Source organism: Dasypus novemcinctus, chromosome 12, assembly GCF_030445035.2.
Source record: "Dasypus novemcinctus isolate mDasNov1 chromosome 12, mDasNov1.1.hap2, whole genome shotgun sequence".
Classification (NCBI taxonomy): Eukaryota; Metazoa; Chordata; class Mammalia; order Cingulata; family Dasypodidae; genus Dasypus; species Dasypus novemcinctus.
This window is the reverse complement of record NC_080684.1, coordinates 31,658,898-31,678,862: the sequence shown is the minus strand read 5'-3', so window position 1 is coordinate 31,678,862 and position 19,965 is coordinate 31,658,898. Positions and strand designations below refer to the sequence as shown.

The 19,965-nt window shown below is 44.8% G+C and overlaps 1 long non-coding RNA gene across 3 annotated transcripts in view; it reads left to right on the top strand.

Moving 5' to 3' along the window:
- LOC131280571 (uncharacterized) overlaps positions 1 to 19,965 on the top strand; it is a 155,818-nt gene that overhangs the window by 70,778 nt on the left and 65,075 nt on the right. For 2 of the 3 annotated variants that reach the window (XR_009188208.2, XR_009188209.2), the window contains one exon: positions 8,728 to 9,288. The exons of the other annotated variant lie outside the window; for it this stretch is intronic. This is a non-coding gene — a long non-coding RNA (uncharacterized lncRNA). Of the gene's footprint in view, positions 1 to 8,727; positions 9,289 to 19,965 lie in introns of those variants that run through there. 3 annotated transcript variants of the gene reach the window in all.

Sequence of the window (19,965 nt, the reverse complement as noted above, 5' to 3'; positions counted from 1 at the left end):
GGAAGCTAAGATAAATTTTTGTAATGTAGTTTTAAACAGGAGGAAAGGAATATCATCTTGGTCATTTGCCATTCTTCATCTTTGGATAATTGGAGCCAGTTCTAAAGTACTAAATGGGGCCTGAGTAGGGTCTGGATCTTCTTCAACCCCCAACCCTTGTGACATACTACTTTAATGCCCAGACTTGCCAGGGTCAAGCCCAGCTGCGGGGAAAGCCAATTTTCTCACGGAAATGACTTGGGCAAATAAGATTTTTGTTTTTGTTAATTCATGTGTGAGCCTGGGGCATTGTGGGACTAGAGTTGAGGAAAGGAGTGGCCAGTGTAGATTGCAAACGGCAACTGATCTTATTCTCTGCTGAGATTCTAGGAACTCCAGGAGGCTGCTGTCCCGAAATGCCCCCAACTGGCCATAAGCCCTGGCTCCTTCTGCTCCTGTGCTCTTTCCCGGGTAGAATTCCAACTCTCCCCTGCTTCCTGTTTGGGGTTAATGTCAAGGGTAAAAGGGATCATTTAACCTCTTCAGAGACTTAGAGATGCTTAGGGGGAGAAGGGACTCAAGGAGATCTCTTTCCATCCATATCCATCATACTGGCAGAGAGAAGGGAAGCAAATGGTTTAGCTCACGAGCATAAAGGAGAGGGCAAGCGAGCAATTCCTTGCCTTTGGCTCTCCCATTTACTATAAATGTGTAATCTTGCAGCATCTCAATCATTTGTGGTCCAGCTTTCTCAGTGTGTGGATAGTGGTGGAAGGCTCTAACTCTATCTGCTTTCTCTAACAATTCTTTTAAATACATAGTAAATAGGCATGGCCATCCCTTCTACTGAGAGAAATCCAGCTCCCTTGTCAACATTTGTGCTGGGGTGTGGGGCATGGCAAGAAAATTAGCCTTGTTGGAGTAGTGCATCTGGGTGAGAAATAGGAGTGATAGGATGAGACCCACAGGGTAGGAAGGTTTCTGTCAGAACTGAAAATATTCTGTGTATGCACTGCCGCTGCTCCAGGCTTCAAGCAGCCAGCCTGGGTTTTCTTATTCACCAAGCAGAGCACACAGTACTGCCTCCCCTCCTTTGTCTTAGAGTAGTGGTTTTCACTTTTGTCATAGCTGGTGCTTAAAGCTGTGCATTTCTGACTCCTGGTAATATCATGTGTCTGGACCCTGGTTCACCTTTGGTCTGTGAGTGCCATTCCCTGGGAACTTGTCTGCTGAGTGGCTGGGAGACGTCGATTCTTCTCAAGGCTTTGCCACTGGCTCCCTGGGCTCCCTGGGCAACCACTCCTGCCCTCCTTTGGTCTCTGACACTTTCTATGTAAAACAAGTGGATTTCACTTGATCCCTCTCAGGCCCCTGTCAATTCTGACAGTCCCAGCGCATGGACTGGACCCTCTCCAGGTCTCACAGTGCTCCCTGGCTGACGAAGGACTGCCTGAGACTCAGGGGCTGGAGCCCTGCCTGATGGAAAGTGCACCTTTTCAGAGAGCCTTCTGAGCATGTGCCCTGGACTGAGCCTGCAACCCCAAGCCGGAGCACGCTTCTGCCTGAGAGAACTACTGTGCTGAGAACGATTTTCTACCAGCTTTGTGTGTTTTCTACTTCTTCCAGTTCTCAAAATCGACTCCCAAGATGCAGAGGCCGCCCCTGTGTGAATGGAGATTAAAGTGGGTTGGGGGAAGGCACTTCCCTGGCTCTGGCCCCACCCAGCAGCATCTGCAGCTCAGTTCTTAACAGCCACAGCACAGCCTGGGCAGCAGAGGGCGCTATGGGAAGCCAGGGCCTTCCCTGCTTCCCAAAAGTCATCTCAGGCAACTCTGGCCTTTAAACCATACTCGCCTTTCCCCAGCCCAGCTGCTGCCTGTTTCATTTTTGTCATTCTGACACTACACTGTACCTAAAAGGTACTTGGTGTATGTTTGCCAAATGAATGAATAAAGGAAGGAAACAGAAGTCTCTATTTCTACCTTTTCTGGACAAAGAAAGAGGCCCTTTCTCAGCTGGCCCCCAGTGCCTCTCTGGTCTTGCTGGTACACTGAGGTGCACCTCTAAGTCCTGCTGCTTCAAAGTGGCAAGAAGGGTTGAGCGCTAGAGACTATGGAAACAGGCTGTGTGGAGTTCCGGACAGTAGTCATGGCCCACTGCTCTGGCTGTGTGCAGATTTTCTTCTTTACTTGACTAAATCCATCCAACTTCAAGAATATCCCCCAAAGAGTCACCAATATACAGAAGGGCAGTGAGCCTCAGACCAGGACCACTAGCTGGAAGGAAAGTAGGAAAATAACCGAGAAACTGAGGTTCTGGAAGACATGGAGTGCACGGCAGCATGTCCTCCTCCTCCTGTCCGGGGATTGCCATGATCAGTGCTGGGGTTAGTCTGATGTGGGGAGGGTGGGGTCATGGACTGGCCTGAACTCTGCAGTCTGGTCCACTGGGGAAGAACCCAGGCTGCAAGGGGTTTGGTGTGTGTGCTATCACCTACAGTGAGCCAGGTGCTGTGGGGCCTTACCAATAGAATGCTGTTGGCTTAGAGTTTAGCAGTGTGGAGAGAAGGAAAAATGGAGGGCACTTTAGAGGTGATCTGTGGTCTATTGAATATAGATGCAAAAAAAAAAATGCAAAAAAGAAAGGAGACCAGTGGGAGGAGCGAGGAGGCTTCATGGATTAGGCAGAGAAGGCGGTTAATTTAAGGAGGAGGAGGCAGAGAATTTCTGGGGTGGGGGCCTGGGAGTTGAGAGTGGGTATTTGTGGAGATTGCTGGTGAAAGTAGTGGGGAGATATTACCTCAGCCTATAGAAGGGATGTGCTAGGGAGCAGTGGGAGATGAGTATGAATTGGTAATTGTGGCTGGATTATGCATAAGGGGGTAAATTTTATTCACTTTAAAAAAATAGATTTTTTTAGTAGAGATATGCCCGAACCGGCGGGGGCAGATTCAAGGGACCTGTGGGAAGAAGTGAGGGCAGGGGTACGAGAAGAATGGAGGCAAGACAGGATTCTGATCAAGCCTCGTTTATTGGGGGTAGAACAAGGGGATTTATACTGAGGGGAGGGAACGTGTCCACAGGTGGTAGGCTGGTCTTGCGGGTGGCAGACGTCCAAGGAGGGGATTGGCTGAAAGTTCGTGCTGGGTCTGCAGAGTTTCGCGCCTTGCGCATGCGTGCTTGCTGTGGTCACCAGAGTTGTGGCGGGAAGGGGAGAACAAAGAAACAAGGAGGAAGAAGAAGGAAATGGAGGGGCAGGGCTGAGGTAGTTGTGAAATCCGCCCATGTTGTTGGAGGCTGTAAATAGATTTCATTGCAGGTGGCTCCCCACAGAGATACTGGAAAATAGAAGGGTGTACATTTCCTAGTAAGGGAAGTGTCCAAGCAACATGCATGTTGTGTTGCTAGGAACACTGATATATCAGTTCTATAAATTCCATGCCCTCCTCTCTGCCATCATTGTAATTTCTCAAGTCCAGGCCCCTGGAACTCTTTTTTATACTATGGTGATAACCTCCTAACTGATATCCTCACCTCCAATCTCTCTTTCTCTTCTCTGTGAACCTGCCAGAATGAGTTTTCAAGAATGCATATCAGGGAAGCAGCTGTGGCTCAATCAGTTGGGCTCCCACCTATCATATGGGAGTCCCTGGGTTTGCGTCCTAGGGCCTCCTTGTGAAGGCAAACTGGCCTGTGCACCACGGAGAGCTGATGGTCCATGCACCGCCAAGAGCTGGTGCAGCAAGATGACGCAACAAAGAGAGACAAGCCGATACAGAAAAAACATGCAGTGAATGGACACAGAAAAGAGACAGCAAAGAAAGGAACAAGCTGCAAGGGGAGGGAATAAATAAATAAATCTTTAAAAAAAGAATGCATATAAAATTATGCTACCCTTCAATTTAAAAAAAAAGATTTATTTATTTATTTATTTATTTATTTATTACTCTCCCTCCCCCCCCCACCCCGGTTGTCTGTTCTCTGTGTCTATTTGCTGTGTCTTCTTTGTCCACTTCTGCTATTGTCAGTGGCACGGGAACCTGTGTTTCTTTTTGTTGCGTCATCTTGCTGTGTCAGCTCTCTGTGTGTGCAGCACCATTCCTGGGCAGGCTGCACTTTCTTTCGCACTGGGCGGCTCTCCCTACGAGGCGCACTCCTTGCGTGTGGAGCTCCCCTATGCTGGGGACACCCCTGCATGGCAGGGCACTCCCTGCACACACCAGCACTGCGCATGGGCCAGCTCCACATGGGTCAAGGAGGCCCGGGGTCTGAACCGCGGACCTCCCATGTGATAGACAGACGCCCTAACCACTGGGCCAAGTCCGCCGCCTACTCTTCAATTTCTTTCAGGGATATTCTTGAAGTTGGATGGAGTTCTTTGGGACTTAGCTAAGTAAAGAATAGAATCTGCATACAGCCAGAGAAGTGAGTTTGCCCATTATCTGCTGAATGAATTATAACCTCTTTACCATGGCATTAAAAAAAAAGCCATTTTTAAGGGGATTCTGAGAAAATTGGGGCAGCTGTGCCATCGATTTTGAATTTTTCTGAATCTCCATGTGTTAGTTTGTCACAGGGCTCCTATTGCAAAGTATCAGAAATATGTTGGCTTTTATAAAGGGGATTTATTTGGGATAAAAGCTTATAGTTCTGAGACCATGAAATGTCCAAATCAAGGCCCCATCAGAGACGTTTTCTCAATCAAAGTAATCTACTATTGATCCCAGCATGTTGCCACATGGTGAATCAAGATGGTGGGTGATCTCTGCTGAGGTCTCTGCTTTCCCTTCCAGAATCTACCATGTGTAGATGGTTGCCTACAGCTGTGGGCAGCCAGGTATTGGGGCTTGTCTCTTTGTGGGACTCCCTTCTCATTCTCTTGGGGCTTTTCTGTCTTTTCTGCAGCTGTAGGTGACCTGGAATCCTCCCTCTCAAATGGCTAGATCAAAATGGTAGCTTCCTTTTCCTGTGTCTGCATTTATATCAGACCCAGCAGGAGGGTGGAGACCCAACCTGAGACATGCCTCACTGATGTAGTCCAGTCAAAACAGTCTCACACCCATAGGAATGGATTATTTAAAAAAACATAATCTTTTTCTTTTTGGAACTCATAAAAGAATTTCAGACTGTCACACTCCACCCACTGAATCCCAAAAAGACATGTTTCTTCCATATGCAAAATAAATTCATTACATCACATTATTTCAAAAACCTTAAATCATTGTAGTAGAAATGCTAAGTACAAAATCTCATAAAAATCAGTTATAGGCATGTAGTTTGTTTTGGGGCAAAATTTCCCTCTGGCTGTAGATCTCTGAAATTTGAAAAACAAGTTATTTGCTTGCCATATACAAGGAAGGACAGTCACAGGATCAACATTTGCATTCCCGTAAGGAGAAATTGGAAGGAAAACAGGGATCAGGGGTCCCAACAGTTCTGAAAACCTGCAGGGCATACTCCATTAAATTTCAAAGTCTAAGAGTCATCCTTAGAATTACATCTTTTTCTCCTTGGGGTCTCTTGGGCCTCACCCTTTTCATGTGCTTGCCCAATGCCCATACTTTGGGTTCCACCCTCTTCAAGCATCTGGGTGGCTCTGGAGCTCCAGACCTCACCCTCCAAGAACATTTGGGGGATGGCCACACTTTCCCCAGTCTCTGGGGGGACAGCCTCAACCTCTTGTATGGTGAGGTGTGGAAACATTCTCCCCAGTCTCTGGCATATAGGCCCAACCCCCTCAGAACAGTGGGGTGGTGACCTAACTTTCCCCAACCACTGGGGAATGCATTTCACCCTCTCTGTAGCCTTGGGTGGCCAAACTCTCACTAAACAAGGGGCTGGAAAATCCACCCTCTTCAAAAGCTGGTGTAAGCTCACCCTTTCCACACACATGGGTGGGGTCACTCTCCTGGTCTGAGAAGATGTCCCAGATACTGAACTCAGTTTCTATGATTTTCCTCTTGAAGCTGTTTTTCCTTCAACCTCTCCCCTTCTTGTCCCTTTTAGTCCAGGCTGACAGTGGTTTCCTTCATACAGATCTGACAGAAAGCTTGTCTGGTTTAGCATTAAGTTCACAGGGGTCCAAGCTATCAGACAGTAAAACTTTCCACAAGTCCTTCCTGGATAACTGCATTTCCAATCTTTACTTATAAGTTCCAAGTTTAGTTATCCTCACATGGGGCACTATTCTCTGGGGGCTTGTTTTCTGGAAGCTTGGAATTTCCCAAGCTATCAATTTCTGATTTCTCTCTGCCTAGCAGCTTAGTTCTCAGCATATCTCTTTCCTCTTGCATATTGCTGTAAGTTGCAAGGAGAAGCCAGACTGCGTTTTCCATATTTAATTTGGAAATCTCCTCAGCTACATGTCCAAGTTTGTTGTTTTCAAATTCTGCCTTCCATCTAACATCAGGAGTCAATTTTGCCAAGTTCTCTGGCACTTTAAAGCAAGGATTACTTTCCTTCCAGTCACACTCATCATTTCTAAGGCCTCATCAGAAATAACACTAGGGTCCATATTCCTACCAACAGTCTCTTCAAAGCAATCTTGGCCCTCTCTATCAAGTATCTCACAATTCCTTCAAAAAGCACTCCTTGCCCATTTATAAAGCTATTCCAACATTTTTGGTAATTGCAAGCATCAGCATCCCACTCTCCTGGTACCAATTTCTGTCTTAGTTTGCCAAAGGGCTGCTGATGTAAAGTACTAGAAATAGGTTGGCTTTTATAATGGGAATTTTATCTGGAGTCAATGCTTACAGTTTCAAGGCAGTGAAATGTCCAAATCAAGGTACCATCAGAGATGCTTTCTCACCAAAGTCAGCTACTGTTGATCCTAGCATTCTGCCGCATGGCTATCAGGCAAGATGGTGGGCCTGCTGGCCACTTACTCTGCTTTCTTCTTGAATTCAGCTGGGGCCAGTCAGTCATTTCTCCCTGGGGCTCAGCATCTTGGGCCTTTCAGGACTTCTCTCCTTGAGCTCAGCTATGGGAGAACCTGGAGTCATTTTTCTGTCACGTGGTTGGGTCAAATATGGCAGCTTCCTTTTCCTTTGTGTGTGTCTCTGTTTATGTCAGACCCAACAAGAGTTTGGAGACCCCAGCTGGCTCATGCTTCAATGACATAGTTCCATCAAAAGAGGCCATACCCACAGGAATGGATTATTTCAAAATCATACTTCTCTTTTTGGGACTCACCAAATTCATACTGTCACACCCCACTTATGAACAGAATAACTAGCTAGCAAAACATAACATTAATGGACAACATTTACAACAAAAGTAGGCAACAAGTATTTCTCACAAACCCTGGAACACAAGGGGATGAGGACAGATCACCCACTGATACAAGATCTTTGTGCTATTGCTGTCTATAAGGGACAAAGCAGAGAGCAACAATGGGAAACCTGGTAATCCAAGAGCCAGAAAACCTCTAAATACCCAACAGTTACTCACAGGAAATCATAGTAGTCCAATATGAGAAGAGTTGCTGAAATGAGAAGGTTTTTTTCTCATTCCATTGGTGGGTAAGATCTGAAGGGCCTGCCTGAAGCAGTCTAGCCCTAGGAACCGTGGAAATGGAGCTATCAGGCCTCCCTTCCAGGGAGAATAATCTTCTGGGAATGGAATAAAAATTGAGCAGGTGAGGGACAAGACAGATGAAATGTAGAGAAGAAAAGGTAAAGGTGGAGTAGGGAAACAGAATCAGAATCAGGAAATCTCAAAAAATAAGCTGTCATGTATATTTTTTATTAATTAATTTTTAAAAATTTGTTTGGGGTAGAAGCTTATAGTTACAAGGCCCTAAAGAGTCCAATTAAGGTACTGTAAGAGGTATTTCCTCACCAAATGTCTGTTGCCACATGTTGAAGCAAGATGGTGGGAGATGTCTGCTAGGTTGGGCCTTCCTCTCTCTTTTTTTAGATTAAAAATTTTTAAATTTAATTCTCTCCCCTTCCCCCTTCCCCTGCCCCATTATCTGCTTTCTGTGTCCATTTGCTGTGTGTTTTTCTATGTCTGCTTGCATTTTTTGTGAGCAACACTGGGAATCTGTGTCTCTTTTTGTTGTGTCATCTTGTTGTGTCAGCTCTCTGTGTGTGCAGTGCCACTCCTGGGCAGGCTGTGCTTTTTTTTCTTGCAGGGCAGCTCTCCTTGCAGGGTGCACTCCTTGTGTGTGGCGCTCCCCTACATGGGGGATACCCCTGCGTGACACGGCATTCCTTGCGCACATCAGCCCTGCATGTGGGCCAGCTCACCACATGGGTCAGGAGGCCCTGGGTTTGAACCCTGGACCTCCCATGTGGTAGATGGTTGCTCTATCTGTTGAGCCAATTCTGCTTCCCCTTCCTCTTCCTCTTAAGGCTCCATGGGCCCAGCTTCTTCCCATCTCAGCTATATGTTGGAGGGTTCGTATCTTTCTGGGCTCAGCTGCTCTGGTCTCTTCCCAAGGTCAGCTGTAAACTATCAGGTGAATGGTTCTTCTCTCTTCCCAGGGCTGCAGGATCAAAGTCATTCCTCTTCCGTGTGTGTGGAACTCTCTCTGTTTCTCTGTGTATCTTCTCCTGTGTTCTCCTTGAGTGTCCATATATAGGTGACTCCCATCTTTTGGCAATTGTGAACAATGCCACTATGAACATTGATGTGCAAATTCTGTTTGAGTCCCTGCATTTAATTCTTTGGGGCATATATATAGAAGTGGAATTGCTGGGTCCATGAGTAATTTTTGCTGCCTGTTATCCCCTGTGTCTTTCAGAAAGATTTTTGATGTAGAAGAAAGCGGATGTAAATGTAATATAGAAGAGTGAAGAAAAAAATCAGTGATCCTGAATCTGAGTTGGAAGTATCAATATGAACTCATGAGGTGTTTTAATCTTAAAAATACATATGTGTATATGTATACATGTATATACACAGATAGGTATACATGTATATGTGTAGGTAGGTATGGGAGTGAGTGGTACATGGATGTGTATAATAACGAGCAGCCCCGACACCCAGATTGAAGTCTCGAAATTCCATTTGCCACAAAATGAAATTTGGGCTTCTTGAAGAAATGACTGATTCCAGGTCTAGGACAGGAAATGTACCATATGAACCTGGAATATCTTGTCACACTGGTTGATGAAGAAGCTATAAGCAACTACAAAGATCATGCCAAAAGAACTCGGGATCCAGCTTGAAGAGGCTTCCACTTGCCAAAGATGGGACAATTTGAATGTTAAACAAGGTAATAATTGCAATTGGCTTAAACCTTTCCAATGTTTAAATTTATAAGTTTTCACTGATATTAAAAATCTAGTTGGTCACCTTTGAAGGATGATAGGAAATACTTTATTATCTTTATTTAAAAATTTAAGTTATATTTTTTATTTATTTTTAAAGGACACAGATTATATAAAATATTATGTAAAAAAATATAAGGGATTCCCATATGCCCCACTCCCCACACCTCCCACTTTTCCCCACATGAACAACTTTTTTCATTAGTGTGGTACATTCATTGCAATTGATGAACACATTTTGGACCATTGCCACTAAGCATGGATTATAGTTTACATTGTAGTTTACACTCTCTCCCACTCCATATATATATAGTGGCCTGTATCTGTCATTGCAATGTCATTCAGGTCAATTCCAAGTCCTGAAAATGCCCCATATTACACTTCTTTTTCCCTCTTTCTGACTTCAGCACCTCCAGTGGCCACTGTTTCTACATCAATGATATAATTTCTTCCATTGCTAGAATACCAATAAGTCTATAGTAGAATACCAGTAAGTCCACCCTAGTCCATATTTTATTCCCCAATCCTGAGGATTCTAGGATGGTGATGCTCATTCCACCTCTAACTGAGAGGGGGCTTTGATCCCATATGTATTATCTTTAAAACTGTTAAATGAAGGGAAAGAATTGAACTTATTCCTATATCGGCTGTACCACTGTGTAACCAAACAGTAGATGAGGGGCAGTATCTGTTTATAGGTGCATCCCAACTAATAAAGGAAAAAGAAATGTTAGAATATCACCACTTTACAGACCCCCATGTATTAGTGGATCTAGACATTGGATATCAACAACTGTTGACGTTGCATGCTCTCTACCTCTTAGTGAAAGAACACAACATCACCCCAGAAGGGTCAAACATCAGTCTGATCCAGCCTCTGCATTCAGCCATTAAGTTTGGTGAAAATATAGAGGAGAGAAACATGTTGAAGTTAATCATGAATATGGAATCAACAAAATCCAGACTATCAGAAACTATTCAGGTCAAATGTCTATCTTCAATAGATAAATTGAAAGGAAAAGAAAGGGATGGAGGGGGAACCTTTAGATTAAAAGGGACTTAAAAAACATTACACATTTTAAAAAGCCAGAATTCTAAACTATAGTGCCCATACAGTGATGAAACAATGCACAAACAAAAGAAAACAATGATAAAAATTGGGATAGGGGTTACTTTTGGTGGGAGAGAGAAAGCTGTGATTTGAATGGGTCACTTGGACAGGCTTCTAAGGTGACTGGCTAAGTTCGACAATGTGGGCATTGGCCTGAAAATAATGCATTAAGCTATACATTTATTTTGGGTGGTTTTCTGTATCTGTATTTTATTTTACAATAAGAGTATTAAAATAAGCCTAACTCTTTTCTAGAAAATTCTCCTTTCCATACCTCATTCTCATGCACACTTATTATTTCTAGATTCTCAGCACTGATAGGCTAGTGTTCTTTCCCGACATGACTTTGTATGACTGCTCCTTTTGCCTGGAAAATCCTCTGAGGCCACTCAGCTAATAAATGGCGAAGCTGGCACTGTACGCCTGGATTGATTGAATCCAAGTCACTTTCCACTGTATTACACGGTTCCTTTTTCATGATCCAAATCAATTCAGAAACCTGCTATAGTCAGCTTTACCACTTCTTAGGTGACAAGTCCTCCATGTTTGCTATGGAGGAAATTTCAATACCTGCTTAATTCTTGACAAGTCCCATCTCTTTGGGCTCTGGCTTTGGGATTTAGGATTATATTCCCCCTACTCATTTCCTTGTGAGTTTATGGTTTTTGGCACCTCTCTCCTTCCTCTTGGCAAGTTGGGAAGTCCTAGTCTTCTTAGTTTTAACTTCAGGCAAGAGCACACCATGTGTAACTTGGCCCGCTTTCCAGCCTTTAGCCCACTCATTTAGCAGTTGCCTGGCTTAAGTTCTTACATTAGAGAGGCAGCCAGTGTGGTGGTGACTAGAGCCGGCACCACAGGGTCAGGCTCAGGCACCAAGGTCATGGCTCTGTTTGTTGAGCTCATGCCCTGTGCCTGTTCTCAAAACCCAGACCCAGGCCAGAGTTTCTAGGTTAGAGGATTTGTTGACCTCAGCCACAAGCTGAGCTGAAACCAATTCTCTTTAGGGGGCCCTGGTGTTCTTTTCTGTCAACAGACCTCTGTTGAGATAATCTCAGTCAACGAGAGGGGACTGTACTGCTATTAAATCCCACAGGGAAGGGTCAGTGTCTTGATCCTTTTCTTCTTAGGAGCCTTGCTGGCCTCTGTGCATATTTACCCACTTTCACTTCAGGGATCTGCTCTGACTGTTGAAGGTCACAGATAAACTAGCCTTTGTCCAGTCATAAAGAAAAGGTCTGATGGCACCAATGGGTACCTACTTACCTATCTTGCAACTGCATAATTAAAAGAATGCTTTAGGGTTGCATAAAGTGTGTTAAAACCATCCTCTAAGTTGTGGGTTTGTGCATTTCCCTTACTAGTTCATTGATTTTTTTCTTGTATATTGAGTCTAAGTAATTACATGAATGCCTGGAAAATCCCTCCACTTATAAGTTCCTGATACATTGAGTTTTTCTCGTTTTCTCTAGCAACTTTGCCTTAAAATGAACTTTGATATAAATAAATCTAGAAAATCTTTTAAAAGCAAAGTGGTACAAAGTGATTTCAACCATAATAAAAAATCTACTTAGAGGTGACACTCTTCTCTGTAGACATTAGAAGACACTTTTTTTTTCCCCTAAAGATTTATTTATTTATTTAATTCCCCCCCTCCCCCGGTTGTCTGTTCTCTGTGTCTATTTGCTGCGTCTTGTTTCTTTGTCCGCTTCTGTTGTCGTCAGCGGCACGGGAAGTGTGGGCTGTGCCATTCCTGGGCAGGCTGCACTTTCTTTCACGCCTCTCCTTACGGGGCGCACTCCTTGCGCGTGGGGCTCCCCTACATGGGGGACACCCCTGCGTGGCACGGCACTCTTTGCGCACATCAGCACTGCGCATGGGCCAGCTGCACATGGGTCACAGAGGCCCGGGGTTTGAACCGCAGACCTCCCATGTGGTAGACAGACGCCCTAACCACTGGGCCAAGTCCGTTTCCCTAGAAGATACTTTTTAAAAAAAGATTTGTTTTATTTATGACTACCATTCCCCCCCCCCCCCCACAATACCCCTGTTATCTCCTCTCTGTGTGTTTGCTGTGTGTTCTTCTGTGTCTGCTTGTATTTTTATTAGGTGTCTCTGGGAACCAATCCTGGGACCTTCCAGAGTGGGAGAGAGGTGGTTACTCTCTTGTGCCACCTCAGCTCCCCTGTTCTGCTGTGTCTTCTTATTTTCTCTCCTCTGTGTCTCTTGTTGCATTATCTTGCTGGACCAGCTCTCTCCATGTTGACTGGCACTCCTGCAAGGGGTGGCACCCATGCAGGGTGGCTTTCCTGTGTCAGGCCTCAGTTCTCTGTGGGCTGGCATTCTGCATGGGCCAGCTCACTGTGTGGGCCAGCTCGTCCTCACCAGGAGGCCCTAAACATCGAACTCTGGACCTCCTGGTAGACAGGAGCCCAACTGGTTGAGCCACATCTATTTCCCAGAAGATGCTTTTTGAAATCTTAAGGTCTGTATTACTAGACACCCCGTTAAATAAGTAATAACTAGTTACAGTATTTATTAGTAACCAAAATATTTATAATTTGATCCATGTAAGCTATTTCATTTTATAACATTAATTTTATACAATTTAAAATGAAGAGGTATTTTTTATATAAATATTTTTATGCATCCTTATTAGTTATATTTTTGATTATTGTTAGGATTTTTGAAACATTGTAGATGGCTAAGGGAATCCCACATTATCACTTTTATGAACTACTAGAGACCTGGGTAGCCCACTGTATTAGTCAGCCAAAGGGGTGCTGAATCAAAGTACCAGAAATCTGTTGGATTTTATGAAGGGTATTTATTTGGGGTAGGAGCTTACAGTTACCAGGCCATAAAGCATAAGTTACTTGCCTCACCAAAGTTTATTGCCATGTGTTGGGGCAAAACAGGTGCTGATGTTTGTAAGCATTCAGGCTTCCTCTTCTTCTTAAGACTCTGTGGTCCCAGCTTCTTCCAATATCAGCTGTAGGCTGGGATAAGTCTCGTCTCCCTCCTGGGGCTCATTTCTCTCCAGGCTCAGCTGCTCTGCTCTCTCCACAAGGGCAGCTATAGACTATCAGTCTAACGGCTCGCCTCTGCTGTGTTTATGGAGCTGTCTCTATTCCTCTGTGTTTTTTTCCTGCATGTTTACTTCCCAGGGCCCCAGCTCAAAAAACTCCAGCCTCCCTCCCCTGCCAGGTGGTTTTCTCTGTGAGTCCCTGCCCAACAAGGGGGCAGGGACTCAACGTCCTACTGATGTGGTCCAATCAAAGCTTTAATCATTATTTAATCAAGTAAAAGTGAAATCTCTGCATCCAATATAATCTAATATGCCCAGAGGAGCAGACCAGTTCACAAACATAATCCAAAATCTATTTTTGGAATTCATAAACAATAGCAAACTACCACACCCAGGTAGGGAATCTTTGTTTAGTATGACATAGAACCAGAATATACTCTATCTCAGGACTCCCTAAAATGATGCTCTGTTGAGCCTGAAAAGACATGTTTGTTCATGTCTGCCAAGAAGCTCTACTGGGACTTTCTTACTGGGCATACAAGCCAGTGTGTGTGTGTCTTTGTAGGATATATTCTGACCTGAACATACATGTTTGTGTTGCGGGATATTCACGGGGAATACAATAACTAACATTTCAAAAGTAATTTAGAATGTAAAAATCAACATGATTGCATATACATTAGATGATTTAAAGTGTTTCTACCATCATGACCACCACAACTATAAGTTTCTCCAGGAGTGGAGATTAGGCTTGGGAGTCTCAGGATTTAGTCAGGCTCCTAGGGGTCTGGAATGCTGGTGTTGAGTGAGTAGGGGGAAATACCCTAAGTATGTGCATGTGTTTGTTTGTGAGCACATGTGTGTGTCTCCACATACCAGAGGACTCACTGAGAAGGATGTTGCTCACATAGTTAGTGTATCAGGGTTGCAGAAACTCCACTTGAGCCCAAGAAGCACTTGATTGGAGACTCCCTTTTCCCTCCCTCCTGCCCTCCCTCCTTTCCACCGTGGGAGCTAATAAAAGAAAAGGTTTGAATGAAGCCCAAGTTAAAAACATAAGCAGAGTTTGGATTGGGGCTGAGTGATGGGAAGTGTGGATGAGCAGAAACATAAAAAGAGACAGAGACTCAGGCAAGGAGAGTTAGGAAGACAAGAAATGAAAGTGAGTGGGAGAGACATGGGGGATGGAATGGGAAGAGAGAGAGCCCTCAGCGATGGAGAGGAAGAGGCAGTAAAAAGGAGATTCTGAGAAACACCTCTCCACTTCAGGCTTGGCTTTCTCATAGAGAACACTGTGGTTTGTCCTGACAAGCTTCCCAAGTCCCTGAGAATTAGGACAGACGTGGAGAATGATAGTGATCTCATTAAAGGCTGTCATGGCTGGAGGAGAGAAGATGGGAATAGGGGTGGGTCATTTCACTGAGGTAGAGGTCCTGCTTCATACCCTAGCAGAATAATGCATGGACTGTGGGTTTGAGAGACTCATATCCCTGCTTTGAATACAGGGAAACAAACTCTGGTGATTGAGTGAGGTGGTAAATATCACCTTTCCTAGGGTAGTGGTAGCGCTTAAAAAGGATTCCTATGCCTCCCTCCTTTCCTCTAGGGTTTTTCAGGGATACCTGACTGTAGCAGTTTGATATGGTTATGAATTCTAAAAATAGGTATTGGATTATGCTTGTAATCTGATCTGAACCTGGGGATGACTGAGTTATAATTAGGACGTTGAGTCCCCACCAACCAAGGGGTAGGGACTCACAGATAAAAGGCATGGCAAAGAATAGAATTGAGGGTTTTCTGATATCGGAGTTTTGATGTTGGAGTTTGATGCTGAAGACTTAAGCTGGAGCCCTGGAAAGTAAGCTCCCAGAGGAAAGAGAAGGAAGCTCCAGGAAGAAAGGAATGTTGAACCAAGAGAAAAGCAAACCCCAGGAACATGGGAACTCAGGAATCCTGAACCCTCACAGATGTTGGCAGCCATCTTGCTCCAAATAGACTTTGGTGAGGGAAGTAACTTATGCTTTATGGCCTGGTATCTGTAAGCTCCTACCCCAAATAAATACCCTTTATAAAAACCAACCAGTTTCTGGTATTTTGCATCAGCACCCCTTTGACTGACTAATACAATGACAATGATCAGTATTCTCTGAGTATGCATTATGTACCTGCCCTGCGTATACCTTACCTGTCTGCATAATCTGAATCTTTTGTGTAACACAATTAGAGAGTATGAAGAGGTATCAAACCAATCCAAAGTTCCAGTTAGAACGCTGAAGCTTTCCCTGCTCTATCTGCTTACTTTCTACTTCCTTCCTTCCACAAGTCACATTAGCCCAGGGAACAAACTTGCTAAATCACCCACCTTCTCCTGTTTTTTTCATCCTCTTCTAGGTTAGTTAACTTTGTCTTCCACATGCCTGACTTCCTTCTGCAGTCTCTTTCTGACCCCCTCTGTATTAGTCAGGTCCTGCTCTGTACAGTCCTGTTCATAGCAAGCTGGAATTTGCTGGATGTCTCAGACATCCAATCAGAGGATAACTGTACTGGGAGATTCAAAAAGGCTGGGCTAACCCCTCATTTGTGTTTCAGTTGTTATTACCTACTGGCTTGGTAAGTCCCCCACATTCATCAAAGTCTTTGGCATTTGGTTCAAAGTATTCATCTTGATTCTATGTTCTGACCTCATGCTCTGTGATTTCATTATCTATTTGGATGCACTAACTACACGTTAGCTCACAGCACTTGACCATCTTCACGCCAGTGACTTTTCTATTTCAGCACTCACGACCATGGCCAAACTCTCTGTGAGGTCACCACCACTAATTACTCTACCTGAGGATCTGAAATGTCAATATCCCACTCTTGAACACTGTCTGGTCTTTCCCACTCTCCTCTGTTACCATTCTCACTATGTCTTCCCTTCTATCTTACAGGAATGTCTCATTTTCCCTTGATTTTTCCAATCTTTTCCATTCTTTCATTCATGTCTCTTGATCTCACTCATTTTCCTTAGTGTAGACCAACTAGCTGAGCTCAAGCTCCTTGACCAACTCCATCAGCATCAACAGTTTTTTTAAATTAAAAAAAATTTTTACTCTTGTTTGTTGGTCATGGTGGTAGATTGGATTGTATTCCCTACCTATACAAGTCCTAACTTCCAGTCCTATGGGTGTGAACTCATTTGTAAATAGAATCTTTTTTTTTTTTTAGAATCTTTAAATATGTTAAGGCCATACTGAATCAGGGTGGGCCTTAATCCAATATTACTGGAGACATTATAAGCAGAGGCAATTGGACACAGCAGTCAGTAGAAGCCACAAGAGGAGAAAGGAGACAGATGACTATGTGATGGACCATGCCAGCAACCTAGAACACTACAGGTTTAGGAGAGAGCATGACCTTGTTGACATCTTGATTTTGGACTTCTGAATATGGTAGACGACTGAATATGGGAGGAATGTGGTACGTACTAAGAGGCTATTGTTTTCGTGAGATAGGGAAAGAGAAAAGAAAGGTAATAGTTTCAGGGACGAATACCAGATGGAAAACTAAACAAAGGTATTAGAAATTAAGAGTTAGACACTTTATGGATCAAAGAAAGGGAGATGGAATATAGGAGAGATAGCAGATGGTGGAGGATATCAAGTTGTAGGGGAAAGGGGATAGTGTAGATAGGCTAAATCTATTCACAGAGAAATGAGGCAGTGGAGGGTGAGGAAACCCAGCAAATGTGAGGTATTTCCTGTAGGACCTATTGTATTGTTAAGGTAAAATAGTATAAGAAGAATATTGGGGACAAGAAAGAGAGGATTGAAAAAAAAAAAAAAAGAACAACAACAACAACAACAACAAAAAAAACCAAAGAACAGAAACCCCGCCGCCAGGCTCGGCTGGGCTCAGCTGGGCTCTGGTCCCCCGCCCGCCGCCCGCCGCGGCTCGGCTGGGCTCGGCTGGGCTCGGCTTTCCCGCCTGCCGCCCGGTGCAGCGCAGCGCGGCTCGGCTCTCCCGCTCGCCGCCCGGCGCGGCGCGGCTGGGCTCGGTTGAGCTCAGCTGGGCTCCGCCCCTCCGCCCGCCGCGGCTCAGCCGGGCTCGGCCGGACTCGGCTACCCTGGCCGCTGCCCGCCGGGGCTCCGCGCGGTGCTAGCTGCCTCGGCTCCACCTACCCAAGGAGGGAATCCTCCACACGTAGCTGGGATCTCCGTGTATATTTCACAGATGGATCCTCTCTGTTACCTTCCCTCCAAATCGATGTCCAGACACCTCCGGACCAGGAAAAATCCCGAAACAGCCGGTCCCAAAGAGTCTCCGACGCCTCCCAGCCAATTCCCCCCAGGAGCTAGTAACCGGGAAGTTCACTCAGCCGCCATCTTGCCTCCCCCTCCTGAAAAGTCTCAATTTATATCTTAAAGACCAGTCCTTTCCGTTACCTTCCCACCAAATCGATGTCCAGACACTTCCTGCCCTGAAAAAATCCTGAAAAAGCCTGGTCCCGGAGAACCTCCAGCGGTGCCCAGCTGCCTCTTCCCAGGAGAGACGGCAAGGCAAGCTCACTCAGCCACCATCTTGCCGGAAGTCTCCTTTATTGTTATTTAATTTTCAATTCCCTGGTTACCAGTGTGTTTGGACATCCTTGATAGGATTATTAGTCTCTTGTATTTTCTCTCCTATGGATCATTTGTTTATTCCATTTGTCTTCTTTTGTTATTGGTTTGTTATTATCTCTTTGTTCATATGTTGTGGGGAGAGGGATCAGTTTTCTTGCATTCCTAGTGTTTCTTTCCATGTTGAGGGAACCCCATGCATGACATTTGTGGCCTATCATCACCATTGGGCAGGAGTGACTTAGAACGATTACAGGGAAGAGGATTTGGCTCAACTGACAGAGTGTCCGCCTACCATATAGGAGGTCTGCCATTCAAACCCAGGGCCTCCTGACCCTTGTGGCGAGCTGGCCCATGCGCAGTACTGACGTGCACAAGGAGTGTCATGCCACGCAGGGGTGTCCCCTGCAAGGGGGGCGCCCCACGCACAAGGAATGTGTTCCACAAGGAGAACTGCCCCGTGTGAAAAAAGCGCAGCCTGTCCAGGAGTGGTGCAGCACACTTGGAGAGCTGACGCAGCAAGATGATGCAACAAAAGGAGACAAAGATTCCCGGTGCTGCTGACAACAATGCCAGCGGGCACAGAAGAACACACAGTGAATGGACACAGAGAGCAGACAACGGTGTGTGTGTGTGGGGGGGGGGGTGGGGGGGGGAAGAGGTGGAAGGGGAGAGAAATAAATAAAAAATAAATCTTAAAAAAAAACAACAACCAAAAACGATTACAGAGTTTAGAAAGAGAGACTGGGTGTGGGTAGGTGTGGCTGGCTAAAGGCCATGTTCTCCTCTTTCCCGGGGGATCCAACACACCTGTGCAGAGTGTGTGTTCTGCTCTTCTCCAGGAGCCTCTTGTGGAGATCTGTGGTGGTCCAGGAGAAGAAGTCATAGTCAAAAATTAACAGAAGGACATTTCCTTTAGGAAAACATATATATATTTAAAAAATGGGATCTAACTTTTATTTATTTATTTATTTTTAAAGATATATTTATTTTTATTTATTTCTCTCCCCTTCCCCCTCCCCCCAGTTGTCTGCTCTCTGTGTCCATTCGCTGTGTGTTTTTCTGTGACTGCTTCTATCCTTATCAGTGGCACCGGGAATCTGTGTTTCCTTTTTTTTTTTTTTGCGTCATCTTGTGTCAGCTCTCCGTGTGGGCGGCGCCATTCCTGGGCAGGCTGCACTTTCTTTCGCGCTGGGCGGCTCTCCTTAAGGGGCGCACTCCTTGCGCGTGGGGCTCCCCTATGGGGAACACCTCTACGTGGGGGACACCCTGTGTGGCGCGGCATTCCTTGCGTGCATCAGCACTGCGCATGGGCCAGCTCCACACGGGTCAAGGAGGCCCAGGGTTTGAACCGCGGACCTCCCATGTGGGAGACGGACTCCCTAACCACTGGGCCAAGTCCGCTTCCCGGAAATGTATATTTAAGACGAGGTCCAAGGTGCCTACTGAGGGCTAGGTAGCAGTAGTGAAAGAGGACACCCATACCTAAACACAGCTAGGTGGAATTTCTGAATTTCAGGGGTAATGAGAAAAATCTTACTAATTTCCAGGAAAAAAAAGTCACAAAAGAAAACAAGTCAGATTGGTATCGGGTATAGATCTGCTACACTGGAAGCTAACGGACAATGGTCTGAGCCTGCTGATGTTGAAACTAGAATTCTGTAGCCAATTAAATATGATGAGGACAAAGTAAAGCGCTCCAGAAATATACCACTATATGTTTTTTTCTGAAAAAGTTGGTCTACAGACAATAAAATATTAAGAGAAGGGAGCATGCTATACAAGAAATATTGGTGAGCAGAGAAACCAACAGAAAGAAAGTATAGTTAAGTCTAAAAAAATTTGTAAAAAATGATTTTAAAAATAGAAGTATAATAAAAAAATTAATATCTGAAATAAAATTATGATAATTTTATTAAAATCTGGAGAGACTGAATGGGAAGAGTGGTAAATTATACATGAAAAGGGGCTC